Source organism: Mus musculus, chromosome 10 (genome assembly GCF_000001635.26).
Source record: "Mus musculus strain C57BL/6J chromosome 10, GRCm38.p6 C57BL/6J".
NCBI lineage: Eukaryota > Metazoa > Chordata > Mammalia > Rodentia > Muridae > Mus > Mus musculus.
The window spans coordinates 70,611,933-70,624,868 of NC_000076.6; the positions used below are offsets into that span (position 1 = coordinate 70,611,933).

Consider the following 12,936-nt stretch of genomic DNA (forward strand, 5'->3'; position numbering starts at 1 on the left):
CTAGAATGGTATAAAAGCAGACTGGGGGAAAAAATCCATTTCAGCACTTGCAGGAGTCATGTTATAGTGTTATCTAATTGTCTTTTCTTTCTTTAATCCTTACTCCCTCCCTATTGACTATTGAGACCCTATTGACTGACTGAGCTGGCTTGGTCAATATATCAGTAGATTATTAGCAAAAGCTAAAGCAAATTCTCTAGATGTTGCGATCCTAAGCTTACAAACAAATAAAGTTAGACAAAAATGACCCCTAGGTCAGGATGCCTTGAACCATCCTCTGATGTCACTACTCAAAATTTAAAGAAATTTGTGTTGGTAGAAGGAGTCTTAACACAGAGTGGGGGAAAGAAAGGTTTCTTTATGGATGAAGGTACTCAGTGTTTTTCTCTTCTCCTTAGTGGTCCTACTCTACCCTTTCTATTCATTATCTGCTGCAGAGCAGCTTCACATTCAAGGATGTAGACATGATGAGCAGGGGCTGAGTAAGTATGTAGTCATCATAAGTCATAATATGGCCATTTTTTGCTGCAAGTTATTTTTCATGCCTTCACACATATATTTTTATAGGTTATGCTTTTCCATAGGCTAAAAGTGAAGTAATTTTGTTTCAGGGGATAAAAGAAGGTAGGATGGGGTCTTAATTTGACCTCACTATGTAACAAAGGCTATGCACTAAGTTATGGGATTATAGGTGTATTACACCCAACATCCTTTTGTTCTTTACTGACAAATGAGGCTTTTGGTATAGTCTCCTTTACAATAGTTCCAAATTGTTCTTCTGAAACACTGTTGTTGTTGTTGTTTTTTTATCTCTTTAAATATAGCACAGAGATGGCTTGACAACATTTTATCTTAGCAGAATTAGAGCACTCCCTCAAATAATAATGTGCACGTCTTAGTTTTCTAGAGGTTTTTTTTTTTCCCTAAGCTAAAACAAAAGCCTATAGAAACCTAAATGCCTTTCTATTTTTGTAAACATTCTGCAGATCCCTCTTTGATTGTACTGTTGCATCTGTGCACTTGTATGCCTTTTCTGCTATAGACTCATTACTGGAAAAATGGCTAATTTAACAGTCACATGTGGCCTAGAGACTTCTATGTGATATCTATATATACAAAACTGTCATACAGCACTCAGCTAGAGTTTATTTCTAAACCCTGTCTACACAAGACCTCCTCCAAGGGCCATAATGAGAAATTTCAGGTAAGTAGACTCAATACATAATACACACACACACATGTGCTCACATGGAAAGAGGGAGAAATAAATGCACATTATTGACTATTAGGGTTGTTGTTGTTGTTGGTGGTGGTGGTGGGGTGTGTGTCTGTGTGTGTGTGTGTGTGTGTGTGTGAGAGAGAGAGAGAGAGAGAGAGAGAGAGAGAGAGAGAGAGAGAGAGAATACAAAAATACTTTCCTATCAGGATTTTTCCTACTGTAAGTTATCACTTTTATAGTGGTGATAAGTGGGTAGACACTTAGAATGCACGTGTATCAAAGATACTTAGCAAGGGGAGATGTCAGAAGCTATTCACAAGAGGACCTTAAGACGTTGGAAATAGTGAAGGGCATGTAAGACAGGTAATTATCAGCTTTTACTAGCCAAGACATTCTATTTTGGGAACGTGCGAATGAGATGTTAATGTTCTCGTCTGTTTTCACATATATTGTGTAAAATTCATAAAGGTGTCAAATTTTCGTAGGATTTCTGATTTCTTTTACTACCAATATAAAGTTTATCTATAATAGCTAAGACAAGTTGCATATGGGTATTTCTAGTATTAGGGAAGCTATCTTACCTCTTGAAGTAGTGTGGTCTACCTAAAGAGCAAGATAACCAATCACCTTGTTATATTGAGTATATATACTTTTTGGGCTTCTCCTGGAGGCATGAAATATTCTTCATAAGTTTTTGTCTTTTTGTTTCCTTCCTTCTCTCCCCCCTTTGTTATCTCCCTCCTTCCCCTCTCTGTGTTTCAAAACATCTCTTCTGATTCTTTTCTCTAGACAAAAATCTTTGCAAATACTGCAGCCTGTCTCAAGATTGTGTTCTTGTTGCTCTCTGAATGAGTTCTAAAGTTTCCTGTTAAGGATACAATGTCTAGGTCTAAGGACCATAAATGCAGAGGGTCTGTTGCCTGAAGAGCAGCTTGCAGCCATCTGAACTGTTTGATTACAAAAGCTTTTCAATTACTTACCAGCTTTTTTCATATTCAAAAATTCTCTTTACTATTTGTCAGTGTGTGACTGTTCATAGTTGATCAAACATAGCTTTAGTATTCCACATAACAGCTGCCTTGAAGTCTTGTGTTCTGAGATGGAAAAAAAATACCAACTGGTCTCATTCTTATAAATCATAGGTGATATTAAAATTAATTATGCCTAGCATATAAAAAGGACATAATTGTTACAGTATAAACATTTTATGCAGTATCTTGGCTATTCTGTAGTATCTTTAAGATTTTAAAATCATGATATGTCAAGAGATATGGTAATGAGAGTTTCTTTTTAGGATAAATGTCATATGCCCACAATGTATTATTGGCTTCACACATTTTGTGGGGCAGATTCTGAGCTAATCTTCCATTCTATGCAGGTTTTGAGAGTCCATGAAATGCAAGGAAGGGGTCTCATTTTAGACATCTGTGGAGCAGGTCTCACAGACTTCTGTGGATTTAGCTAATGCCACGATTTGTGATAGAGAGAACTATCTCATCATATGACAGTCCTCTTATAATACAGTCACAGTGAGTTTAATTTTCCTTCACAAAGACATTGGACATCTTAGCTGGTGACTGATCTGCCTCACAAAGCTGAGTTCTCAGAGGTCGTACTTGTTCCCTAAGACTGCAGAAAAACTGGCTGACGGATACAAGTTCAGCTTAGTCTAGCTCACGGCCCCTCAGCCTTCCTAATGCTGCGACCCTTTAGTACAGTTCCTCATGTTGTGGTGACCCCTCAACCGTGAAACTATTTCCATTCGTACTTCATAACTGTAACTTTTGCTACTTTTGTGAATCATAATATAAATGTATGCTTTCTGATGGTCTTAGGTGACCCCTGTGAAATGGTCCTTTGACCCCCAACATGGTCACAACCCACAGGCTGAGAACCACTGGTCTAGCCACTTGCAAACTGAACTCCAGAGAAGACTAAGCATGCTTAGTTCACGCTGGCCAGGCACTGCACTGCTAATTCTGTTGTCCTGGTTTCTATCGTCAAGCTAAAGAGATCTCACAGGTTCTCACTGGTCTGCCATAATCTCTCAGGAGTCTCTTTATCCTGTCTCTTTCTTACGGGTGTCTTGAACCACATGACCCCAAATAAGTGTTATTAGAGAGCTGTGTCAGTGCAGGTCGATCAGTCCAGTCTGTCTGGTGTCATGTGAACAGAACAAAGCAAGTACTTGACTTCTTATGCTTGGGTGATAGTTTTTCAGGGTTTGGTGAAACCACTTTTATGCTTCTCACTGTCACGTGCCATAGTGGATGGCACAGATGACACTTATTAGTCTCACATATAGATGAGCAGCCATTTCTGTACGGCCCCAAACCTGGGTTTGATTTTTTTTTTTCTTCGCTGACACTTCAGGAAGTTAATTTGGATGTGTTACATTTGTTTTCAGGCTTCCATTTTTTTTGTATGTTTTTTTTCCCTCACTCTTAAGACTCATGTGTCTTTGTAACAACAATGGCTTCTAAAAGGAGGGAGAAGAGAAACTTACTGAAAACTTTATATATCCAAGTTTTAAGGTGATTTAAAGTTTACCCTAGAGTTCTAACTCTGGAGACTTTGCACATGCCTGTTTGCTGTCCCTCAACTCACACACCACGGAAACCATGTCTTCCCCTCTCCCTCCTCTTTTCCTCTCTCATGGTTGGTAAGTATTAGGGAGATCGTCTACCACATTGTTGCTTTGGCTTATATACTAGAACCAGCGAATGCAATCTCCATTGGTTTGATTTACAAACTTGAACAAATGCTTTTAGCTCTTTAGTGCTAACACACTGGTAAGTAAAAACAACTTTATTCTGAGAATGAATGTACCTGTGAGAGGGATATTACCTTCATGCAGATAACCCACTTCTCAGAATTTGGTATATACTAAAAAGATTGGTGTTTTGTTTTAATGAAAGACATTGGCAGTTTTCTGGAGACTAAAGTTTTCATCTGAAGGAAAATATATAAAGCATGACACTGTGACTTTAATTCACTTTTAAAAAATTTTTCCATGGTACTGTTTTTTTTTTTTTTTTTTGGTTTTGGTTTTTATGATGGTAGTTGACCTTGGCATTCTTTATAGTCAACATATCATGTATGTTGAGGGTGTTGATTAAGAAAATTGTCAATAAGTAGGATAAAGAAGTAGAAGAACATCAAAGATTCCCCCAAACTATTCGTAAATACTGATGTTTCATACTCTCACACAAATGGTAGAACTTACACTAAGACACAAAGTAGCAAGAGCTGTGGTAGAGTAAATAGCCATTGTTATGGGGGGGGGGTTGTTACAAAAATGACGGATTAGTATCAGGAGGGGAAATCTGTGGATAAACCCTCATCGCAAGCACTGGAAGGACAGGGATCTCCTGTCTGCACACTGCATGTGGACTGCTCATGGACGAGCCAGAGGGCTGTAAAGCAGCTGTTCTCAACCTGTGGGTCGCGACCCCCACAGGGTCACAGGTCAGATATCCTGCTTATGGGATAAGCTACAGTAGCATTCATAGCGGTAGCAAAGGGTAGCAAAATTACAGTTATGAAGTAGCAATGAAATAATCCCCATGGTTGGGGGGTCACCACAACATGAGGGGTCCCACAGCATTAGGGAGGTTGAGAACTGCTGCTCCAAAGCAGTATGCAAGCCGTAGCCTGTGTGCCCCAAGCTGCTTTGTTTTTGAAGAAGTATCGTTCTTTTAATAGAAAGTGTGAGCTCTGTATATGCAGTGGCCTTTTTTAAAAAGCAAAGAATGTAAGACGAGGTGTCATTTTATGTAAGGAAGGACTTTGTGTGTCTCATAAAATACCTTCATATTACTTCTCAGATGGATTCTTCTTTGTTTTGCTATTTTGTCTAACTATAAAACCCACTTAAGTTGGTCTAACGATGCCACTATTTGAAAATATATACTAATGCATATTGTTTTAACTCTAGTTGATTTTGAACGCACAACTATCATATAATTACTGTATTTTTTCTTTACCTGTAAAAACACTTTTATATTAGCTTTTCTACTTTTAGATTTTACATTAATAGGTTTTTTCATTGAGACATACATGCATTTGTCAAGATTTCTAATTACTTCTTCTATGTAAGCTCTGTGCTTACAAAATATAGAAGAGTCTACATATCTTTTTAGTACACTAGGAAATTATTCCATTATTTTCCAAATAATTCACCTGTCCTTCCAAAACCAGCCATTCTTCTGGTCTTTGCTAGCATATTCTACAACTCATCACATATGCCTTACCGCTCACTCTAGAGTGATATCATGGTTCTTTAAAGATAAACATGTAAGTAAATATTCATAACATGGTGATTTTTTATTGTTAAAAAAATACCTGTATATGGGTTATTTTTACCAGGACAAAGGATTGGGTCCAGGGCTTCATAGGTGCTAGGCATGTACTCTATCCCTGGTCTGTATCCTCAGATCTGTTCTAAACTTTCTCTCTCTCTTTTTTTTTTTTTTTTTTTTTTTTTTTTTTTCGAGACAGGGTTTCTCTGTGTAGCCCTGGCTGTCTTGGAACTCACTTTGTAAACCAGGCTGGCCTCGAACTCAGAAATCCGCCTGCCTCTGCCTTCTGAGTGCTGGGATTTGTTTTAAACTTTCTTAAAGACAGTTTACTCTGTAGGCCAGGCAGTCCCTGAACTTGTAGTTTTTCTGTCTTAGCCTACAAACTTTCTTTCTCAACTTTCTCTCTCTCTCTGTCTCTCCATATATATGTAAATATGTACATATTATATTCATACATACTTATATATTTATAGTAGCGTAAGTATCATATATATGTGTGTATATATATATGTACTATATACTATATATAGTAAGTGTGTGTGTGTGTGTGTGTATGTGCATTTATCCATTTTTCTTCAATAGGAAAGAATACGAGTATTGTTTCACACCCAACTTCTTACAGCTAAAAAAAAGAAAGTACATTTTCCTTATCCATTCAACTGTTGAGTGACTTCTAGGCTAGTTCCCTTTATTTCTCTTGTGAAAGGAGTGCCAATAAACATGGACACTCAAGTACCTCTTTAATGTGGAATGGGGACCAAGGAGACAAGGCAGGGGAGAGAAATCAGCCAAAATGGAAGATGCATGCAAACCCATGGAAACAATATGCTCTGGGTTAATTTAAGAATTAAAAATTTAAACACTAACAGAGCAGGATCGATTGTCTTGCTTCCAAGAAAAGAAAAACACCAAGACTTATCCACTTTTAATTCTTCAAATACTGTGTGCTTTCTCACATTGTGACTTGGTCATTCCCCCGCCCACAGTAACCGTGATATAAAACGGAATTGGGGAGCAGCTCCAAAATCGGCGATACCTACACTTCCTGCACCCCCAGTACTGTAAATATCAGGTTTATGAAACATGTTTACTTCTATTTGAAACAGAATGCGTTTCCATTCTTATTTATAATTCAGGGATGTACCTGTGTTCAAACTCTTTGAGTAGCAAAAAGAAATCTCATGTGACCTATGGTCAACCTAACTTAACAGCTTCATCTCTCCATGGACAAAAAGAAACAAACAAACAAACAACAACAACAACAACAAAAACCAAAAACCACCACTACTGTAAACCGATGCTGACCCTAGAGTTAGCTAACGTAAATTTATAGCAAAAGTACAGAATTAATGAGAATTAAAATACTCTTAAAAATAGCAAATTAGAAACTTTAAACTCAGTCATTTCCTTGATGATATTTACTTAATTACAATTTGATAGTACCTGTTGAAGAAGTGATGAGCCATCTATCTTTAGAACAATTAATTTAGGCTATTTGCATGTGTAATGGATAACTAAGAAAAAGAAAACCGGCAGACGGGTAATTATGCCTGTGTTATTTTCTCTGATGTGGAATGGGAAAGCAACTTGATCGTATAATGACTTATCCCCAGGAGAGTCACTGGATGAGGACGTTCGCAAGCACTAGTGACATTAGTAAGCTGCCTCTACATGGTCTTGCTTTGCAGCATTTACAAGCTTTTGTGTGACAGATACTTCATACAGCCTGATTTAACAACTAGCCCTCATCTAAAAACATCTTGAAAATTGGTAATCAGAGCTTTTAGCACATTCACTATGACTTAGTTGCGTCTTTCCGATGATGATAAATGAAGTAGATTAGCTGCACCAGTGGCGCCAATCCTTCATACGTCATATACTCATGGTCTGTGCCATGCTCCCTTGTTCTGTCTTCCTGCTGTTTTTCTGGGCCCATCCAAGAAACTTGCTTTGACCAAGGAGATGTTCATAGTTATGAGACAAATGGAGGAGCAAAATAATTCATAGTTTTGCTCTTTCTCTTGAAGATGCTATTACCCTGCAGGATAAACTGAAGACATTGGGAGTATACCTTGTTTATACCCTGGCTTATGTGTCAGGATAAAAGGCTGCTTACGTGATAATGAAAGAAATCTAAAAGCAACTCAGGAAATAGATGAGAGAGGGAGAGAGAGAGAGAGAGGGAGAGAGAGAAAGAGAGAGAGAGAGAGAGAGAGAGAGAGAGAGAGAGAGAGAGAGAGAGAGAGAAAACCAATGCCAAAGGCTAACATGGAGCAGAACTCACTACAAAGCAGGAGGAATTCATATTAAATATAGTTAACTGTGCACATATGTATTGTGTATGTGAGCCAGCATCCCTTCATGGACCTAGAGGGTGCAGGAGAGCATTGTCTCAAGCATGGGGGTCTGCAGTCAAGTGATCACGTATGTGTGGTGCCTATGGCTGATTGCTTCACCCCTGACTTTAATTTCTTAGCCCTATGGCCTGCAGCCACCTAAACATCAGTGACCTTAGAGGACAACTCCAGCTAGCCCTGTCTGACTCTTGACAATCCAAACATCAAAATTTCTGGGATTTTGCAAGCTGGTTGTTAAACACAGTGGTTACTAGAAACTACATAGCACACAACTAAATCTTATGCAAGTAAGATTATATGTATGCTGTGTCATCTTTTAATTGATTATTTTCTGTGTTCTTGAGGTGACAAACATCTATTTTATCTGACCTGAGGAAGTACTGTATAACAGAGAGCAGTTACCCATATCTTCTAAGCTCTGTACAGTGATGTTTGGTGGTTAGCTTAAAATAGCCATGGAAGGAAATTGACTGGCTAATGCTATAAATCAGAGATCCTCTGTCCTGGGGCCAGTTGTTAGGCCCTTACCAGCATATCGCTGAAGAGCTGATAGACCATAGCTTTCCCCTACTGCAAATCCTGAGCCCTAGCACTGTGCTATTTATAGGATAGCAGAAATGCATTCAAAATATGACTTCTCAGCATCTGGTGTTACTTGAGAGCCACACTGGTTGTCCAAGGTGTTTCAAGAGTCCTGGAAAAATAGTTAAATAGACCACTTTATTTCTGTCTTATCCAGAGAGATACTGTTTCCTTTAGCTTAGACAAGTTAATCACTGGACATTCTGGTTTTGACTTCCTTAAACTTTTGCCATTCCTTCATACAGAAATTTTAATCTTTACCAGCTCTTCATAAAACTCATGTTTAGGGCTGAGGAGATGGCTGGGTTAGTAAAATGCTTGTTGTGAGTACCTGAGTTTGGATTTCCCAGGACCCAAACAAAAGAAAATAAAAATTGTTTTATGGTGCTGGAGAAGATCTGGCTGATACCAAAGCTTGAACCCAGACAAAAGAACTCTAGCAAGCTCCATATTCACTGAGAGACCACGCATGAAGGAAATAGCATGGATCGCAGTATAACAGGACACCCAGTGTTCTCCTCTGTCCTCTGCATACTGCATACAAGTGCAGTCTCTCTCTCTCTCTCTCTCTCTCTCTCTCTCTCTCTCTCTCTCTCACACACATCCATGTATATATATATATATACATATATATATATATACATACATACATATATACACACATGCATACACATCACACACATCACATACATTCATACACACACATCACACACATTCATACACACGCATATATATCATACACATCACAGATATGCATACACATACATACACACATTCATACACACATATACACATCATACACACACCACACAAATCATACACACATATATACATACATGTACATACACACACATACACATATCACACACACACATACACACACACCAAGGAAATAAATAGAAAAAAGAATATCTGAAGTAATTCATATATAATATGTTGAAAAATATCAAGCATTGGGGCAAGAATGTGCCAAAATATTATTCCTCAAATTCTAATTATGTACATATTGCATGAACTATCATAGTTGAAAACTACACTAACATGATATAACAGAAAAAGTAATTTAGCTGTGCTACATACAAATGAATTGTTCAGTGACCTACTTATATCAGTAGTTCTATGAGAGCAGGAGCCCACTGGTCAGATGTAGACAAGTCTTTAGGATGTTCTTCTTAGGATAAAAACCACTGGGGCACTTTTGGCTTTTTAAACACTGCAGTAATAATGCCTCAAATGTGAATAAAGAATTATGAATACTCAATAGTTATGATCCCAGTGGAGATGGCCCTAATTTTTAAAATTTCCCAATTATTTAATGACTCAGAAGTAATTATGAGTGAGATTGCTTTGATCTGAGCTTTGAAGCAAGAAAAAAAAAGTACGTAAAGAAAATTTTGGTGGCATTTTACAAAAATACTAACCAAAAATATCAGTGCACTAGTCGCTTTTATCCTAGACTGTTAAGAAACTTGTTGGCTACCACTTTTATCTGTTTATAGGCTCTTCCTCTTTAGAGATTATAATTAGTATGTACTAGATGTCTATAGTATTTTAGTTGATGATGAGAGTCTCTCTGTGTGTGTAGTCTGCATAAATGCACCCTACAGACAAAATTATGACTTCGCTCATTGAATTCTGTTATTTGTGAATCTGACTTGTTATTCCAATTATATTAATGTTACATTAACATTACATTAATGCTAGCTGACAAACTTTAGATATGAAAATACTAGACTAATTCATTATCATTACTGGCTTATAATGACGATACCAGGTGTTTTCTCTCTCTCTCTCTCTCTCTCTCTCTCTCTCTCTCTCTCTCTCTGTATGCGTGTGTGTATATCTATGTATGTATGTGTATGGTGTGTATGGTGTGTGTGTGTGTATGTGTGTGTGTGTGTGTGTGTGTGTGTGTGTGTGCACGTCTAGTCCTGGGGTTACAGATATGTAACAACCTGCCTGACTTTCATGTAGAAACTATGGATCAAATCCAGGTCCTTGTACTTAACACAGCAGACTATTTACCTGCCGAGCCATTTCCACAGCCCAATGTTAGGGTTTTTCATTGTGACACAAACTCAAGTTTTGTGCTAAAGTGCAAAATTACCTCAGATGATGAAGAACATAGATAAGAAAAAAACACATTTGGCCAGTTTGGACCTGGATCTGTAAATATGGCCGAAATGACACACATGAGCAATGTGGAGCGGAATGATTTGTGTCATTGATAGTGAATCTCTTCTTGTTCCAGACACTTAGTGGACAGAAATTTAAATCACTTAATTTGTTTCGCCTATTGGATTCTCTTATTTCTTTTTTCTTATCCTCTATCAAGTAGTCATTTGAGTAAAAGAGGAAAACATCTTTTATAAATGAGCAAATTACAAGAATGTCAGGGGAAAATAACCTAAAAACCAGGGTTGTCTGTCAGCTCTGTGCTGTTCGAATGAGTCTCTTGTAGGCAAGCAAACAGATTTTCTTGAAAGCCAAAACTAAATGTTGTTTCTTGAAATTCAGTCCTTTATGTGCGCATTCACGTGTGCATTCTGGGGATGTGTTCGGTGTTACGCCCTAAGAGCTTTTCATTACCTTGTAAAAAGTTGACTAAAAGCACAGTGTCATAATTAGGATTTCTGTGGCTGTGGTAAAACACCACAATCAAAAGCAACGTGTGGGGGAAAGAGTTTATTTCTCTCACCACTCTTGGGTCATATTCTATCACTGAGTAAAGTCAGGGGGAACTCAAGGCAGGAGCCTGGAGGCAAGCATAAGCCCATGGAGGGATGCTGCTCACTGGCTTGCTCCTCAAGCTTGCTCAGCCTGCTTTCTTAGATAACTGAGGGCTACCTGCCCAGGGTTGCCACTACCCACAGTGACCTGGGCCTTCCCACATCAATCCTCAATCAAGAAAATGTCCTACAGGCTTTGCTATAAGACCGATCTTACAGAGGGATTGAGAAATTGAGAGTCTTTCTTTCCATGTGACTCTTGCTGTCTAGGGTTGATAAACAAACAAAAAACCAAACTGGACAGTCAGATGTAGCCAATGGACTGACACCTAGTTGAAAAGCTATTTTAATCATTTAAAGTCACTCTGCACAAAAATTCATCTACATATGGATTAAAGACTTCAACAGAAACATGAACCTCTGAAACTTCCAGAAGAGAAGGTTGGAATTTGTCACAACATACAAGTCTAGGCAAAGATTTACTAATAGAACTCTGGTCACTCAGGAAAGAGGATCAACAGTTAACAAATGGGACCTCATGGAATGGAAAAGTTTCCACAAAGCGAAGGAAATATTCCAGTGACGCGACAGCCTATGAAATGAGAGGAAACCTTTGCCATCTGTACACATGACAGAGGATTAATCTCAAGAAAACACTAAGAGCTCAAAAAACAAAACACCAACCTAATAAAAATGGGCTGTAGATATGAACAGAGAATCCTCAAAATAAGGTGCAAAGGGCTAAGATCCCTTACAGGTCTTCAACATTCTTAGTTACCACGGGATTGCACATTAACAGTACTTGAAATTCTATCAGAATGGCTATCAGGGAATAATCAAATAACAAATGCTGTCGAGACGGGGAAAAGGGAACATGTATTCTCCATAGATGGGAGTGCAGACTGATGGAGCTAATATGGAAATCAGTGTTTGCCCAAAAGCTAGAAATGGAACTGCCAGATGGGGCATCGTCCTTAAAGACACCATACCCTATTAGAGATATTTGCTCGTCCTCGTTCATTACCACACCACTCTATTCACCATAGCTAAGTCTGAAGGCTGATGGTGATAACATGATGCATATACACAATGGAGTTTCACTCAGCTGTAAAGAAAAATTAAATCATGACATCCGCAGGTAAGTGTATGTTACTGTTAAAACATTATACTGATAGAGGTAAACTAGACATAGAAAAAATAGCACATGTTCTCCTTCATATAGTATTACTAGCTTTGAATCTCTAATGCATGTTCAATTTGCAGTTCCTCTAGAAGCCAGGAAAGTAGGAAGAAGCCATTTGGAGTGAGATGCCTTAAGAGATGGGTGAAATTAGAATGTAGGACACATGAAAGTAGGGGGGAGAAATACTAGGGGTAGATAGGTTCCAGAAGAGAGGGGTGTTTAAATACCCAGCATGGCTAGAAAAAATCTGTTCCTAGAAACTTTTATCAAACAGAACCTCCAGTGTTTGGTGTGGGGTCCCTCCTTATGAGTTATTGATCAGAGGGACTCCAAAGGCCTCCAAACAACACAGACTCTTATTTGCCTACCAGAACTTGTTGATAAGATCATATAGCTGAAGATGCCACAAACCTCCGTTGTACATTATAGGGAAATCAAGAGAACTGATCTGGAAGCTTCTTTGCTGATTCACTGTCATAGTGTCAGAGGTGCTATTCAGGATGCTGAGGGAATCACTGGTCTTGTCCAGCTGTGAACCCCAGGAATTATGACACTAACCTGATAG

At 38.3% G+C, this 12,936-nt stretch overlaps 1 long non-coding RNA gene across 2 annotated transcripts in view; it reads right to left on the bottom strand.

Moving 5' to 3' along the window:
- The window catches only part of D630013N20Rik (RIKEN cDNA D630013N20 gene), a 54,915-nt gene that overhangs the window by 10,884 nt on the left and 31,095 nt on the right, over positions 1-12,936 (bottom strand). Inside the window, exon 4 of one of the 2 annotated variants that reach the window (NR_045291.1) lies at positions 2,200-2,313. The exons of the other annotated variant lie outside the window; for it this stretch is intronic. This is a non-coding gene — a long non-coding RNA (RIKEN cDNA D630013N20 gene). The remainder of the gene's footprint in view (positions 1-2,199; positions 2,314-12,936) is intronic. 2 annotated transcript variants of the gene reach the window in all.